Source organism: Bison bison, unplaced genomic scaffold, assembly GCF_000754665.1.
Source record: "Bison bison bison isolate TAMUID 2011002044 unplaced genomic scaffold, Bison_UMD1.0 scf7180017864270, whole genome shotgun sequence".
NCBI lineage: Eukaryota > Metazoa > Chordata > Mammalia > Artiodactyla > Bovidae > Bison > Bison bison.
The window spans coordinates 2134181-2150821 of NW_011494842.1; the positions used below are offsets into that span (position 1 = coordinate 2134181).

Genomic DNA, 16641 nt, shown 5'->3' on the forward strand with positions numbered 1-16641 from the left:
CCCGCGGGGCTCGCCGCTGCCGCGACAGCACCCCTGAGCAGGGACGCGCGCCAGGTAAGGCGGCCCCTTCTCCTCTCCTGTCCCTGCCGTGACGGCGAACCGGGGACCTCCGGCTGGAGCTCCCGCGTCTGCAGGGTGCAGTTTCTTCCCGCGCGTGCGGAGGCAGCGAGTGAACCGGCAGGCAGAGTCGGCACCCAGGCTGGAGCCTGGGACCCGGGATCTGTCCCGCAAAGTTCCTGGGTGGTCGCATGATCTCCGTAGCCTCTCTGGACTCTGATTTCTGCTCGGAGCATTCTGGCGTTTGAAAATGGATAGTGCGCAGTGATTTACTCCCCTAAGCTCATCTATCTGGGCCGCGGTCGTTCTAGAAGGGGCTGGTGTCCGCACGTGCGGCGCAGGGAGCGTGATGCCGAGCGCGGGGTGGCGGGCTGTGCGCGGTGCCCGGGAGGTTCTCTGAGACTGCGGCCCCGGAGGCTCACTCAGGGGAGCATGACAAATCCGGGGCCGGGACAGCACCCAGTCAATTGTATCGGAATCTGTGGGAGTGGGCTACACACTTCTCAGGTGACTGCCAGGTGGTGTGGCTTTGGGAACCAGTGGCTGAGAGCCCTGCTTCTCCAAGGAAGGGGTGTCTCTTGGCAGCAGCAGCAGTCTCCCCTGGGAACTTTCAGAAATGCAAACTCGGGGGCCCCGCTTGGGAGGCGCAGACTATCCGAATCTGAAACTGCGGGGTAGGGACCAGCCCGCTGTGTGTTCCTGGACCCTGCAGGTCAGGCTAGCGCTGGCTCACTGTAGAGGGCTCTGGGTCGGGTTTCAGCGGAGGGAAGGGCAGACGCCTTTGGCTTTCCTTCCAGAGAAGGGAGGAAACAGACCCCTTTTCTGAAAATCTTAGATATTTATCAGTAGGGTTCTACCCATATATATATAAATATATATATATTTAAATGCCGTGGACTTTGGAGGATTCTGAAAAGGGCGGAGACTTAGCCATCACCTGGAGCGAAGTTTCCTGTAGTAAATATTTTCTATTTTTAAGAGTTGAAAGGAAGCCAAAGAAGACATGCACCTAAGAATCTCCTGGCTGCAATAACACCAACGTTTGGCCCCTGATGGGGCTGCTCCCTATCATCCCTGTCATCAGTACACTTTACAGGACTCATATGAGGTATGAGCAACTGGAGGTTTCAGGGATTCATGCCAGTTCTCCAGAGTGCAAGGAAATTCAGCCTTGCAGGTCTCTGAATTCTCTGAGTGGCTCCTTTTTTTCTTTTTCTTTTAAATAGAGATCTGAGATTTCAAAATTTTGGCGAGAAAAATAATTCCAGCTGTTCGTAAGTCATTAGTACAGAAATAGAATGACTTTGCAAATAGGCTTAAATGGATCTGAAAATCTGATGTTGGAAAAAAAGCTAGAAGAGGCGTGACTGTGGTCCTACTACATGTGTGTTAGGGTGAACACTGCTCAGTGTTCTGCGCGGAAAGCAGTTGCTTTCCAAGCTGCTATTGTCAGAGCCAATTTGTGATGAAGTATAGAGACCTTTAAGGGACAGGTTCTAAGCTTGTGTTCAGAGAACTGGGGGGAATACAGGTTGTGGTGAGGACTAGGAGCCTCGATCTGAGGCCCAAGATGCAGGTTCAAGATCTGTTCTTCTGATTCTCTGAGCTCTGGGGCAGGGGTATAACTCTGTGGGCCTCACCTTCCTCATCTGCAGAATGGGCAATGCCATTTTGTTGTCAGAGTTAAAGGAAATAATGCTTCCAGCATAGTCAATGACATGTTTGCTAGTCCAAAATGTACGCACACACACAGACACACACGCCAACTAAAAAGAAAATAAAGACCTAATCCCCAAACACTTTGAATGAAAACTATGTGGAGAACATGGTCACACTTTATATTTACATGAATTTACGTGTCAGCCTCACCCTTAGAATTTACAGTTTTTCCTTCTTACTAGAATCTGAATATTTGGACATCCTCTAATTAGCTTCCTAATTTTACTCTATGTTTTATATAGAACTTTCTAGAACAAAATTTTTCTAGTAGATTATCTTCAAGTCAACAGCCTAGTTTTTAATCTACTCACTGTGTATGGTAAAGGATTTTACCATCTGGTGGAATTTATAATCTTCACATTCAAATTTAAACAGCCTTAAATCTGGCTCTCCAGAATATCATTCCTTCTAAAAGACAGTTCAAATGGTAGGCCTGGCATGCTGTGGCTTCCAAGAACATCAGTTTAGAAGTCCTACCTGGTGTTTCCTAGGTTCTTGGGAGAGAAAAATGAAACGTTATGCAGTTACATCAGGGTTTGCTCAAGACAATGTGAGAGAGAGCCAGGTGAGGACACAGCAAGGACAAGCCTCAACTGGCAGAAGGGGCAGGGGAGGCCATTGAACTGTCCTTTTGTTTCTTAGCTGCAATAATTTCACAGTGCTTCAGAACCACATATAGAAGAAGCAACTCCTTTTACAATATTTGATTGGAACTGATCTGGGTGATCCTTTTAGAACCAGAGAGTTCTAGTAAAAAAAAAAAAAAAAATGGGGATTAATTCCAAGAAATATGCCACTTGATTCTGTACTTTGAAATGCGTCTTGATTCACCTTTAATTTCAGTGATAAATTGACTATTAGATTTCCAACTTAGGATGCAATTTTAGGACTCATCTTCCATCTTTGAATGTAAGAGATTGTACTCTTTCTGTTACCAGTCTTCTGTGACTTCTAGAAGACTAAACATAATACAAGTTTCAGCACATAAACATCTTGGTTACTCCATTCAGGAAATCGGGTCTTCATTAGGATACTTTGGAAGTTACAATGTAATGTCATTAAATTGAATATGATTAGAATTTAATGTTATTAAATTAAATGTAATTGCAACTTAATGTAAGTAGGGTTTTCTTTTTGGCTTACTATGTATGAGATGAGGAGTGGCTCTGGGCATGAAAAGTGAAGATCAGAGGCACTTCTCTTGATGGGGAAAATGAAGGCGTGTGGAAGCAAATTAAAAGGCTCAATAATAAAATTATGTATCCTGGATAATTTAACTCAAGAGCTGAGCATCTGTGATGTTGCAAGTCAACGACAAGATGAAGCAGCCCAGTGAGTGGCCAGTTCGGAAAGATGCTAATGCCCCACGGTGATTTCATGATTCTCCGTTTGCAGGCAAAAGGGCTGGAGCAGAGATAATCATAAAGAAGTGAGCCTAATTGCCTTTATTTTTCATAACTTGGCTCACTTAGAAAGGTTCTGATTGTCTTCATTTCAGTTCACTTATTTTGATGGCCCACTTTGTTCCAAAGTTGACGGTTTTACCATTAAGGCCAACCTGGAAAGTCGTGTGAGCAAAACACATCACAGCAAAGGGATATACGTTTTTATTTTGTATTTATTATTTTTGGATTGTATTTCTCAGCATGCAGTAGTAACTCTTTAGTTTGTTTCATTAGCATTCTTGTGGGAAACAACTTGAAATATTTATTCCTGGCAAGTGATCCAGTCTCATGAAAAGAGAATTGGCTCTGTGGCTGAGCCTTCTCCATCTCACAGTTATGGACACACACTTTTCAGCCACAATGCCAAGCCTTGAGTCCTGACTGTCACTTACCAGTTGTGTAACCTTTCTTTGTTTCTGTTTCCTCCTTAGTAAAATTGGGCTGAATGCATACTAAGTCGCTTCAGCGGTATCTGACTCTTTGTGACCTCATGGACTGTAGCCCCCCAGGCTCCTCTGTCCATGGGATTTCCCAGGCAAGAATACTGGAGTGGGTTGCCATGCCCTTCTCCAGGGGACCTTCCTGACCCAGGGATCAAACCTGTGTCTCTTAAGTCTCCGGCATTGGCAGGTGGTTTTTTTTTTTTTTTTTACCAGTGGCACCACCTGGGAAGCTCTAAAATTGGGGAATAGTACCTACATCAGGGGGGTTATCATGAGGAGTAAATGAGTCAACAAACATAAAGTTCTACTAACAGTAAATGCTTAATAAGTATTTCCTATCATTTCTCCTTGGATGTTAATGGTTTAAGCTGATGCTCTCTTTTTCTCTTTTCACCTCTGAAAATTAGATCCTGAAAAGGCAGTGGTAATTCAGGTTATGTCATTTGATGCTTTTTCTGTTTTAGCTAGTAAGAGAATTTGTTTCTGAATAAATGAAGTCCTTCAACTTTCTTGGAAAATAATACAAACTTTCGAACAACATTCTAAAAGTTGCCAGATGCTGCTACTGCGGGCCTGAGACCGCACTCAGAGAATGACTGCTTCACCCACTAGTTCCCAGATGCTGCTACTGCGGGCCTGAGACCACACTTGGAGAATGACTGCTTCACCCACTAGTTCCCAAACTGGACTAAACATTGGAGTCACCTGAGATCAGAGCTGTAGCATGTTGATGCCCAAACTGATTAAAAAGTTAATCAGTTGGGTTAATTTATTGTGAAATGTAGTTGTCATGTGCTTTGAAAAAGAGAGGCTGTGTAACATTACACCTTACCTGTCTATATGGAATTCCTATCCACTCATAGCATTTTTAGGGATATTATAATTTGTCCAGTCGAAATGGGGAAAAAGACTTGGGGACCTCATTCTTGGCTAAAAGCTCAGGAACGGTCAGTGGTGGCACTAGATAACAACAGGCTTCCTGTATTCTGCTCAGTACATTTTTCATTCAACTGCCTTGTCTTCTGAAAAATCAGATAATGTGGTAGAAGCACATAATCCCAGATAAAGTGCCCTGGGAATCCTATGGATCTGCCTGTCTCCCTTGACCCAGTTTGATTTTTGATTTCAGGGTTATTTATTGAAAAGCTTTTCTAAATGAAAATTCACTGACATCACCATAGCTAAGTGTAAGAAAATAAACATATAGCTATCCATTGTGAAAAGGAAGAGTTTTTTTATAGCTAGGTTAAGGATCTAGTTGAGTTTTTCCTTTTTGCCGTTACTTTAGCAGTTTGGCTTTTACTAATGAAAAACTCAGAGGTATCTTTGAGAATTTCAGGAAACATGGACAGTTTCTCAAGTCCAAGTTTGGTGACCGTCTGGGAATCCTGCCAGGTTCTTCTGTTCGATTCACTGTTTAATTTTTGTTTTGACTTGTCTTGTTTTGATATAGGTAAGTGTAGCCACGATCACAGTGTTATGTTACCCGCTAACTGTTTGTTTTTACAGTTACTGGTGTCAAGAAGAAAAGATTAAGAACTGACACAATTTTCTTTTTAAATTCGAAGTAAAAACTTCTAGTGAAGTCTGAGCTTTATAGGAAGTTCTTCTAAATATATTCTTTGGAAATGTATAGCCTTTTACATTTTTATTATGTAACAGTGGTAAATAAAAACAAACACTCAGAATATATGTTTTACATTTTTATGGCAACTTTCAAATCTATAGGTGATTCAATGAAACAAAGTATTGAATGTTTTATAAATGCTAAACCTTGCTGTATTTCTCTACTGAATTAGGAAGAGGCAGTTTGATTCCAACTCAAGGGGCTGTCTAGGCACTCACCAGTACCCAGAATTAGATACAATATTAAAGATAAGGAAAGGAGGAACATTCTTTGTAAGTGTTCAGCCAATAATCACACTGTGGTGAAGTGCCTGTCCAGCTTAACTGTCCTCTGGGATTCAGAAAAGTTACTTTGTTCAGTTTAGTAAGTCTATTGAGAGCCAATTGGCAGTTTTCTTTTTTCAAATGGAAAGCTCCTTTTCATTTATTATATAAAAATAGCACTTTGTACCTATTTTTAAGTGAAAAAATGTATAAGGCAAAAATAGTTTTGATTTAAATTTATGAAAATCAACAAGTGTGGCATGATGTGTCACTGTTTCTTTTCAAACCATTTTGATTCTCATTTAACATAATGTCTTGAATTAATCTTTAGAAAGGGCTGAATATGATTTTTTTAAAAAATATTGAAATATAGTTGATTTCCAATATTATGTTAGTTCTAGGCATACAGCACAATATTCAGTTATGCATATATATAAAATATATATATATATATGTGTGTGTGTATATATAGGTATATATTGGAGAAGACTATGGCACCCCACTCCAGTACTCTTGCCTGGAAAACCCATGGACGGAGGAGCCTGGTGGGCTGCAGTCCATGGGGTCACTGAGAGTCCGACACGACTGAGCAACTTCCCTTTCACTTTTCACTTGCATGCATTGGAGAAGGAAATGGCAACCCACTCCAGTGTTCTTTCCTGGAGAATCCCAGGGACGGGGGAGCCTGGTGGGCTGCCGTCTATGGGGTCGCACAGAGTCGGACACGACTGAAGCGACTTAGCAACAACAGGTATATATGTCCTTTTATAGGTTATTACAAGATACTGAGTATAGTTCTCTGTGCTGTGCAGTGAGTCCTTGTTGTTTCCTATTTTATGTATAGTCGTGTATAGCTGTTAAAACCAAACTCCTAATTTATCCCTCCCCGCTTTTCCCCTTTGGTAGTGGTAAGTACGGTTTTTGTTTCTGTGGGCCTATTTCTGTTTTGTAAATAGGTTCAATTGTGAGATGTTTTTAGAGTCCACATATAAGTGGTATTGTTTGGTCTTTGTCTTTCTCTGCCTGACTTACTTCACTTCGTACATGATCTCTAGATCTATCCATGTTGCTGCCTGTGGCATTATTTCATCCTTTTTATGGCTGAGTACTATTCCATTGTGGATGTGGACCATATCTTTATTCATTGACAGTTCACAGCAGCACTATGTACAGTAACCAAGACATGGAAGCAACCTGTGTCCATTAGAAGATGAATTTGATTTGAATTTATATTATGGCAAGAAGCGGAGAAGTTACACCAGAGGGAGGCACTGTGGAGAAGAGAAAAACCCAAAGTCCTGAGAATGCGGCTCACTCCTCCACTTCTCTGTAGAAGCTTCCCTTTTCCTTCTGGCAGTGCCTGTCCATCCTTTCGGAGTTCCTTTTCTTTTCTTTTCTTTCCCTGTTGAAATCACTTGTTAGCCAGCACTTCTGGACTAAGGTTTGAAATGAGAGAGAGTGAAGGATGCTTCCTGAGGAGCAGGGATGCCAAGGTAGCTGTCTTAGGTAGAGTGGTTCATACATTTCCTATTTAAGTCCCTTTGGAATGAGGAGGGAGCAGGGATGAAAAGAAAACGTGGGATTCAGAACTCTTGATGGGATATGGAGGCGCGTGGAACCTTATTCAAACCTTATCCTGTATAAGTTAGTGCAGCAAGTTTGTCAGTGTGGGATCTGACCTACAATCTAAGTTATATGTTGTTTTCATTCTGCCAGTTGAATAAGAGTAACAGTATTTGTACACGAAGTACTAAATAAATAGACATACATTATTTCCAAGAAGGCTATGGACCAGGAAATGGGAAACCTGGTTTCTCATCCCAGTCTACCACTAACTTACTAAATCGGTTGCTTATCAGAAAAGCCTGTAGTAAAACAGACTTGGTAGGCGTGATTGTAAAGTCTTCTTTCATTTTCTTTTTCTTGGTGAAAAGCACCATTTGAGACCATCATGGATCACGTGAAGAGTTGTAGCTTAGACCATCTGTGTTCAGAGGTGAAGTCAGTTTGAGTAAAACCCTTTAGGAAGTTAGTCTCTAGAGAAATGTAGCATTCATTCCAAAAATTCCTATAACAATATTCTTGAATGTTCACTGAAGATGGATGTTACTGTGCGTGGGAAATAATGAGATAGCAGATCTTTGTATTTCAAGAAAATTGTATTTTCCTTTTCATGATGGCTAAACAAACTTTTTTGGCCTCCATATGGGAATTATATAAAACATATTCACTGGTCTTTTCAACACTTGGAAAAAAATTCTTATTCTTAAGTATGGGTTTATAAATGAAATCATGTTTATATGAGTAATCATATTGTAGTTTTGAGCTCAAAATTCTATGTTTCCCAAAATGTTAACAGTTGCATTTTGACGGTAGTATGATAGATATTTTCTTTCCTGCTTTTCTTTGTTTCCTCTATTTTTTAATACACATGTATTACCTTTATAATGAAAAAATAAATACATAACTACATGCTTTTTAGCGGAAGCATATGAAATGGTAATTTTGAATACTAATACAAATGTATTAGTGATATAGATACAAATGTATTAGAGAGATAATGATGTTACAATGTGATTCGTTTACATTCCTGTAATTCACAAAGCACATGTATGAGATGTACTTTGAAATACCAGACACACTAATAAGAGATAGTAAAATCTGGTGAAAATGATAGGTGTGATTTTTATTAAAAGCAGAGCATCACTTTCTTACTCCTAGTGAGTGCCAAAAGAATATTATGTATTCTAATCCTGTAAAGCCATCGAGGATTATAGCTAAGATCGGGGTTGGGGGGGTATGTAGTCATAGCCCTGCCACTTGGCACCTGTGTGACCTTGTTTATGGTTCTTAACCTTTTAAAGCTTAATTTTCCCATTTGTCAAGAGAGGATCAAAGGACCTACTTCATGCTGTGGTCAAGAGTGTTCAGTGGAATAATGCACACAAACTCTTAAACACAGTGCCTGGCAGGGAAAGGTACTCAAATTAGTTATTACCACAAGTGAATATTCTTCCTACTTCTGATCTTGTTCACACATCTGATTTGGATATTACCTTGTGGAAAGCTTGCTGCTGCTTTAGATGAGGTATCCTCCAGGCAGCCGGGGTCATGGCGGACAGGTGACTCCAGACTTTCACCCTTCTCCATGTTGTGCTGGGGATGCAGGGAGCATGTCTCCCAAAGCTAGCAGTGCTCTAGGGGTGCCAACAGAGGCTTTGCAGAGCAACTCCTGTGACTCTAAGTACTTATTATGGAGTCTGGGAGGCCAGCATCCTTTGCCATATGGCACAGTCCCCAGTGGTTGTTGGGTGGAGTTGCAAGTGTCCTTAGGACCGACTTGCAGCTGCAGATGGTTTGTTATGAGCTCCTCCTGCTGCTGCTAAGTCACTTCAGTCGTGTCCGACTCTGTGCGACCCCATAGACGGCAGCCCACCAGGCTCCTCCATCCCTGGGATTCTCCAGGCAAGAACACTGGAGTGGGTTGCCATTTCCTTCTATGAGCTCCTAGATTTTAGCAATTGTAGAGGTTTCGTTGGTCAGGGTCCTGGATAGTCCATCTTATGCATGCATGTGTGAAGTCACTAGAGTCATATCTGACTCTCTGCAACTCTGTGGACTATAACCTGCCAGGCTCCTTTGTCCATGGGATTCTCCAGACAAGAATACTGGAGTTGGGTTGCCATGCCCTGCTCCAGGGAATCTTCCCAACCGAGGGATCAAGCCTGCATCTCTTATGTCTCCTGCGTTGGTAGGTGGGATTTTTTACAACTAGTCGGACACGACTGAGTGACTTCACTTTCACTTTTCACTTTCATGCATTGGAGAAGGAAATGGCAACCCACTCCAGTGTTCTTGCCTGGAGAATCCCAGGGACAGGGGAGCCTGGTGGGCTTCCGTCTAGGGGGTCGCACAGAGTCAGACACAACTGAAGCGATTTAACAGCAGCAGCAGCAGCAGCGCCACCTGGGAAGCTTGACTCCCTCTTGTTTTCCTCTGTGAAAATTAGAAAATTGCTTTGTTTCCCGGAGAAGGCAATGGCACTCCACTCCAGTACTCTTGCCTGGAAAATCCCATGGATGGAGGAGCCTGGTAGGCTGCAGTCCATGGGGTTGCTAAGAGTCAGACATGACTGAGCAACTTCACTTTCACTTTTCACTTTCATGCATTGGAGAAGGAAATGGCAACCCACTCCAGTGTTCTTGCCTGGAGAATCCCAGGGCCGGGGGAGCCTGTTGGGCTTCCGTCTATGGGGTTGCACAGAGTCGGACACGACTGAAGTGACTTAGCAGCAGCAGCAGCTTTGTTTCCAGGCAGATGCAGCTCTGGGTTTCAGTATCCATTTGCCTCCTCAACTAGAGACCTTTGTGTGGCCATAGCACAGAATTTTATGTATTTGTATAGGATACGTGTTAATTCATCCACTAGGCAAATATTTTTCCAGCTGTTTCCATAGATTAATTCCAGATCCTAGAGATGCAGCAAAAATGAGACACGATCCCTGTCCTCCAGGACTCGCAATCTCTTTGCAAATTTCACTGTGTCTGCTTTGTCTATCAGGGTTGGTATCATATCACGGAACTTTTAACCCTAGTCCATTGCTGCTCTCGGTAGAGTGCTTCAAAGAGGATGTCATGGTTGATTTCATATGTTAATTGCTCCCATACCCACTAATCTGAAGGTTTATTATTGGGGGTCCCTGGTTGGGTCTATGCTCTTCTCAAAACTGTGGTGAACTCTATATGTATAATGTATATCAGTAAATTTCTACAAAGTGTTTAGACTAGGCACATAGTCTACCAATCCAAAAACTAAACAAAAACCCATGATGAATTGAATTGAAGTGATCATGGCTTAAAATAGAAGGAAGTTATGGAGACGCTGGGAAAATCAGAATCAATTATTTTTAGACTACACATGTCAGAGCCCTGAAAAAAAATGTAAATATTTTTGAGCTCTGATTCATTCTCAATTAGTTAATTAAGTGAATGTCTGGCCAGTTACCAATATAGGATAGTGAGAGCCATTTGTGCATCTGTATTTCCTTAACTGTGCCTCGAAATATTTTTAATTTTTAGCTGGATAGTGTAATTTCACATTGGACACTTTTCGGCCAGACCTATTACATCATTAAATGCTAAGCTTGAGTAGTACAATGAGTTTGTGTGTTTTAAATGTTTCTACATCATCTTGGATAAGGCTGCCAAGTTGAATTTCATATCTCCTATCTAGAAACCTGCCATGTTATCCATACTTGAGCCTAAAACAGTTTAAGTAAGACTAGTGAAGCCATTATAATTTCATATTTTCAAACTTGATTTGAATACTAATGACTTTAAGAATAAATGTGTGCATGTTTTCCACTTCATTCCATCTTCAGCTTTTCTGCAAAGATGAGCATGTATCATAAAGATAGCTGCAAGAAGAGCCTCTTTCCCCTTCCTCTCTATAGTTGTTTTCATGTTGCCAATCCTTAAGAAAGGCCAATCTATTTCTCAAGACAGTGTCCTCAAGGAATCCGATTATTACAGGGTTGCCATCTTCTCAAATGCAGGCAAGAAGAATCCTAGCCCTGCTCCTCCAGAGGGTAAGACACTGCTACTTTTACTGTTCAGTTCAGTCACTCAGTCGTGTCTAACTCTTTTTGACTCCATGGATTGCAGCACACCAGGCTTCCCTGTCCATCATGAACTCCCGGAGCTTACTCAAATTCATGTCCATCAAGTCAGTGATGCCATCCAACCATCTCATCCTCTGTCATCCCCTTTTCCTCCTGCCTTCAATCTTTCCCAGCATCAGGGTCTTTTCCACTGAGTCAGTTCTTCACATCAGGTGGCCAAAGTATTGGAGTTTCAGTTTCAGCATCAGTCCTTCCAATGAATATTCAGGACTGATTTCCTTTAGGATGGACTGGTTGGATTTCCTTGCAGTCCAAGGGATTCTCAAGAGTCTTCTCCAACACAGTTCAAAAGCAACAATTCTTCAGCTCTCAGCTTTTGTTATAGTTCAACTCATATCCATACATTAGTTCAGTTCAGTTGCTCAGTTGTGTCCAACTCTTTGTAACCCCATGGACTGTAGCACACCAGGCCTCCCTGTCCATCACCAACTCCTGGAGTTTACTCAAACTCATGTTCATTGAGTCGGTGATGTCATCCAACCATCTCATCCACTTTCATCCCCTTCCCCCCAATGAGTCAGTTCTTCACATCAGGTGGCCAAAGTATTGGAGTTTCAGCTTCAGCATCAGTCTTTCCAATGAATATTCAGGACTGATTTCCTTTAGGATGGACTGGTTGGATCTCTTTGCAAGATCCAAGGGACTTGCAAGAGTCTTTTCCAACACCACACTTCAAAAGCATCAATTCTTTGGCACTCAGCTTTCTTTATAGTCCAGCTCTCACATCCATACATGACTACTGGAAAAATCATAGCTTTGACTAGATGGACCTTTGTTTGCAGAGTAATGTCTCTGCTTTTTAATATGCTGTCTAGGTTGGTCATAGATTTTCTTCCAAGAAGCAAGCATCTTTTAATTTCATGGCTGCAATCACCATCTGCAGTGATTTTGGAGCCCTAAAAAATAAAGTCAGCCACTGTTTCCACTGCTTCCCCATCTATTTCCCATAGTGATGGGACCAGATGCCATGATCTTAGTTTTCTGAATGTTGAGTCTTAAGCCAGCTTTTTCACTCTCCTCTTTCCCTTTCATCAAGAGGTTCTTTAGTTCCTCTTCACTTTCTGCCATAAGGGTGGTGTCATTGGCATATCTGAGGTTATTGATATCTCTCCCAGCAATCTTGATTCCAGCTTGTGTTTCATCCAGCCTGGCATTTCTCATGATGTACTCTGCATGTAAGTTAAATAAGCAGGGTGACAATATACAGTCTTGATGTACTCCTTTCCCTATTTGGAACCAGTCTGTTGTTCCATGTCCAATTCTAACTGTTGCTTCTTGACCTGCATACAGATTTCTCAGGAGGCAGGTCAGGTGGCCTGGTATTCCCATCTCTTGAAGAATTTTCCACAGTTTGTTGTGATGCACACAGTCAAAAGCTTTGGTGTAATCAATAAAGTCTACTTTTACTGTAGACAATTTCAAATTTTGACTTTTTTTCCTTTAAAATCTTTCTCCTGGGATTTGTTTTCTGAGAGCCATTTCTTCACGTGTGCTAACAGGGAAAGAAAGAAGGCATATTTTATTATCTGCAAAAGCTGCAAGAATGGGTTCTGTTTCTGTGACCATTGTCCTCATTGGGGAGTTGCCTGTGTGCTCAGAGTCATTTTGTCTGACTCTTTGCGACCCCACGGACTGTAGCCCATGGACTGTAGCCCACCAGACTCCTCTGTCCAAGGAGTCTTCTAGGCAAGAATACTGGAGTGGGTTGCCATTTCCCACTCCAGGGGATCTTCCTTACCCAGGGATTGAACCCTGTGTCTCTGGCATTGGCAGGCAGATTCTTTATCACTGTGCCATCTAGGAAGCCCCCATTAGGGAGTTGGGAAGTTTTAAATGCAAAACAAGGAATTTTGATATATCAAAAGGGCAGAGAGGAGACAAATGCTCCCAAGAAAGCTTTATTGTCTTTCTTCCCATTCACAAAAAGGAGCTACTGATAATTGTAAAAATGTTGATTCTGTGCTGTGGGCGGGGGGTTGGGTGGGTGGTGATGAGTCAGCAAGCTCCCTGGCTCCCTGGGTACCTAGTAGACTGAGGTTCCTTATGGTATGATTGGGAGGTGAACCACTTCAAATATAAGTTTGGAAGCAAAGTAAGACTCCAGATGGTTTAATGCTGGAGGCCGGTGCCAGGGAAGATTTGGTCTGTGTCATACTTTGCTTCATGGAGGAGGTGTGGCATGAGCCTGCTTCTTGAAGCATGGTTCAGTTTAGACACACACAATAGTCAACGTAAATCACAGGGCTGGAAATTACCTTACAAGTAATTGTCATTTGTGATACAAATGTTGTTTATACGAATGACGCTTGATGCCTTAATCTTTCCCAATAGCATAACTAATGAGCAGATGATCTGATGCCAGATACCGTTAAGGATGGGAAACTTTCAGCTTTAAACATCCTTATTTATTAAAAATTATTTTCTTAGGTTAAACTGAAAAATTCCTCCTTGGGGTGTCCATGCACTGGTCCTAATTCTGTACTCTAGGAGTAACAGGGACAAAAAAAATCTCTTCTACTTCAAATCCAGTCTTGCCAGGATTTGAAGACAAGTGGAACATGGTATTCTAAAACTGCTTCTTTCTTTCTTTCTTTGTCTTTTGCATGGTTTACAGTTACATCTACAGCCTAGTCAACCTTCCCTGGACATGCTGAGTATTGATTCTTTCTGATCATTGGTTGCTAAATAGAAAGGGTGTAGCCCTGCTCTTTTCTCTCTGTGGCCCAAGAGCAAACTAATTTTTGGCAGCTAGCTCACACAAATGACTTCAGTTTGCCATTAGCTAAGGCCTTTTTGTCTGCTCAGTCCTCCTGCTGTTAGGCCAACAGATTCCTTTTAAGCATTCCACAATCCAAATTTTGAATCCCAGCGTTTTTGTGTATTTCTTTTGAATTTTGTCTTATTGTGATTGGTTTATTATTTATCCAGGTGAGATCTTATCCACAGGCTTCCATTCAATCAGTTAGAAATCTTTTTTAGCTTTTCTTTATCTAGAAACTTGATTTGCATGTCATCATTTTCCTCACTCAAATTATGGATAACCAATGAACTTGGCAGGACACATGACAGAATTCTAAAATATCTCGCCAGCAACCTCTTGCCAGGTTGGCAACCACTGTTACTCACCATGGGGGAGCCATTTGATCAGTTTTATATCCAGACTACATTTATCTGCTCTCATTTTTGAAGTGTCATAAGTTCAGTCTTCTCATGATATCAGCCTTGCGCGTGTGTGTGCTAAGTCGGTTCATTCGTGTCTGACTCTTTGTGACCCTGTGGACCATAGTCCATAGGCTCTTCTGTCCATGGGATTCTCCAGACAAGAGTACTGGAACGGATTGCCATACCCTCCTCCAGGGGATCTTCCTGACTAGTGATTGAACCCGCGTCTCTTATGTCTCCTGGATTGGTAGGAGGATTCTTTACCACTAGTGCCACAGAGGAAGCCCAATCCTATCACAAAAGTATAGGTCAAACTGTACAGCACAGGGAACTCTACTCAATATTCTGTAATAACCTGTATGGGAAAAGTATCTGTTAAAGAATGAATATGTGTATATATATGATTGAATCACCATGCTGTACACCTGAAACTAACAACACTGTAAATCAACTATACACCAATACCACTTCTTAAAAAAGTGAAAAAACTGCAGGTCAGTTTACTGTGATTTATTCTTGGTACTAAAAAACATCGTGTAATGCTCAGGACATATTCCTTTTGTAAGGTTTGTGAGTGCTTGCAAAAAGGAGTGACGTTTAGAATGTTTAACAACCAGAAAAGCCAGGGCACCAGCCTTGCAGCTTGGGCACAGGACAGTCAGAGGAGATGTCAGGGCAGCCAGCTGACAGCTGATCTGATCCCTCAGCCTTTTGGGTTTCCCAGAAGCCCACATGCTCTTGATCTTTAGTGGTATTTCTTTTCTCCTTTCCGTAAGTTTCTGCTGTTTATTACTTGGACTTTGAGCGCTGGTCTATATTTCACAAATGAAGATATATTGTGAAACAGACTTAAAACTGGGAATGGGTGTGATTTGTTTAAGGGCTTGATGGAAAGGGAGGGTTTATTGAAGGGAGAGCTGGAAATATTTCCAAATACGGGACCTGGAGCCCTTCTGTAGAAATGGTCACTGAAGCAGAGACGGTGGTGGTGTTTCCGGCTGAGCACAAATCTGTCAATCACAAGCTAACCAGAAAAAGTCTAGAAGATGAAGACCAATCAAGACAGATGCTATCTTTTGAGAAATAGTGATGAAATGTTGCCAAGGGCACTGTGAAAGGATTGATTATCTCAAGGAAGGGTAACTCTCACGGAGGGTATGATCTTAAGCAAAGGGAGATAAAGGAGCAGGGTATGGGCGTGGGTGAGAGGAGGCATTTCTTTGGAACCTGAGGAGGTCATTAATACTGAGGTGAGCGTTTCCATAATGGTGAGTATGTACATATAACTTTATTGAATTTTAGAGAAAATGAATGATGAACATTTGAAGCTGTAAGATGAGTATAATAATTACTTGGGATGTATGGTCAATAGAAAACAGTAGGGAAAAACCTAGAGTGGGCAGATTTAAGCAGAGAAACATAAACTTTCTGCCTTCCTGGTTAATGGTGTTGTATTGTTCAGTGGCTAAGTTGTGTCCTTCTCTTCATGGCGCCATGGTTTGCAGCACACCAGCTTTCCCCGTCCTTCACTATCTCCCAGAGCTTGCTCAAACTCATGTCCTTTGATGCCATCCAACCATCTCATCCCCTGTCACACCTTTCTCCTCCTGACCTCAATCTTTCCCAGCATCAGGATCTTTTCTACTAAGTTGGCTCTTTGCACCAGGTGGCCAAAGTATTGGTGCTTCAGATTCAGCATCAATCCTTCCAATGAATATTCAGGGTTGATTTTCTTTAGGATTGACTGGTTTGATCTCCTTACTGTTCAAGGGATGCTCAAGAGTTTTCTCCAGCACCACAGTTCAAAAGCATCAATTCTTTAGTGCTCAGCTTTCTTTATGGTCCAACTCTCACATCCAAATGTGACTACTGGATGGACTGTTATTGACAAAGTGATGTCTCTGCTTTTTAATATGCTGTCTAGGTTTGTCATAGCTTTTCTTCTAAGGAGCAAGCGTCTTTTAATTTCATGGCGGCAGTCAACATCCGCAGTGATTTTGGAGCCCAGTAAAAGAAAATCTGTCACTGTTTCCATTTTTTCCCCATCTATTTGCCATGAATTGATGAGATTGGTTGCCATGATATTAGTTTTTTGATTGTTGAGTTTCAAGCCAGCCTTTTCATTCTTTTCACCCTCATCAAGAAGCTCTGTTGTTTCAATGCCATTCTCCCAAAACATCCCACCCTCTCCCTCTCCCACAGAGTCCAAAAGACTGTTCTATACATCTGTGTCTCTTTTGCTGTC

The 16641-nt window shown here is 41.9% G+C and overlaps 1 protein-coding gene across 2 annotated transcripts in view; it reads left to right on the plus strand.

Moving 5' to 3' along the window:
• The window catches only part of COL21A1 (collagen, type XXI, alpha 1), a 236889-nt gene that overhangs the window by 743 nt on the left and 219505 nt on the right, over nt 1–16641 (plus strand). Inside the window, exon 1 of one of the 2 annotated variants that reach the window (XM_010848535.1) lies at nt 2–54. The exons of the other annotated variant lie outside the window; for it this stretch is intronic. The gene's annotated coding sequence lies outside the window, so the exon portion shown is untranslated. Of the gene's footprint in view, nt 1; nt 55–16641 lie in introns of those variants that run through there. 2 annotated transcript variants of the gene reach the window in all.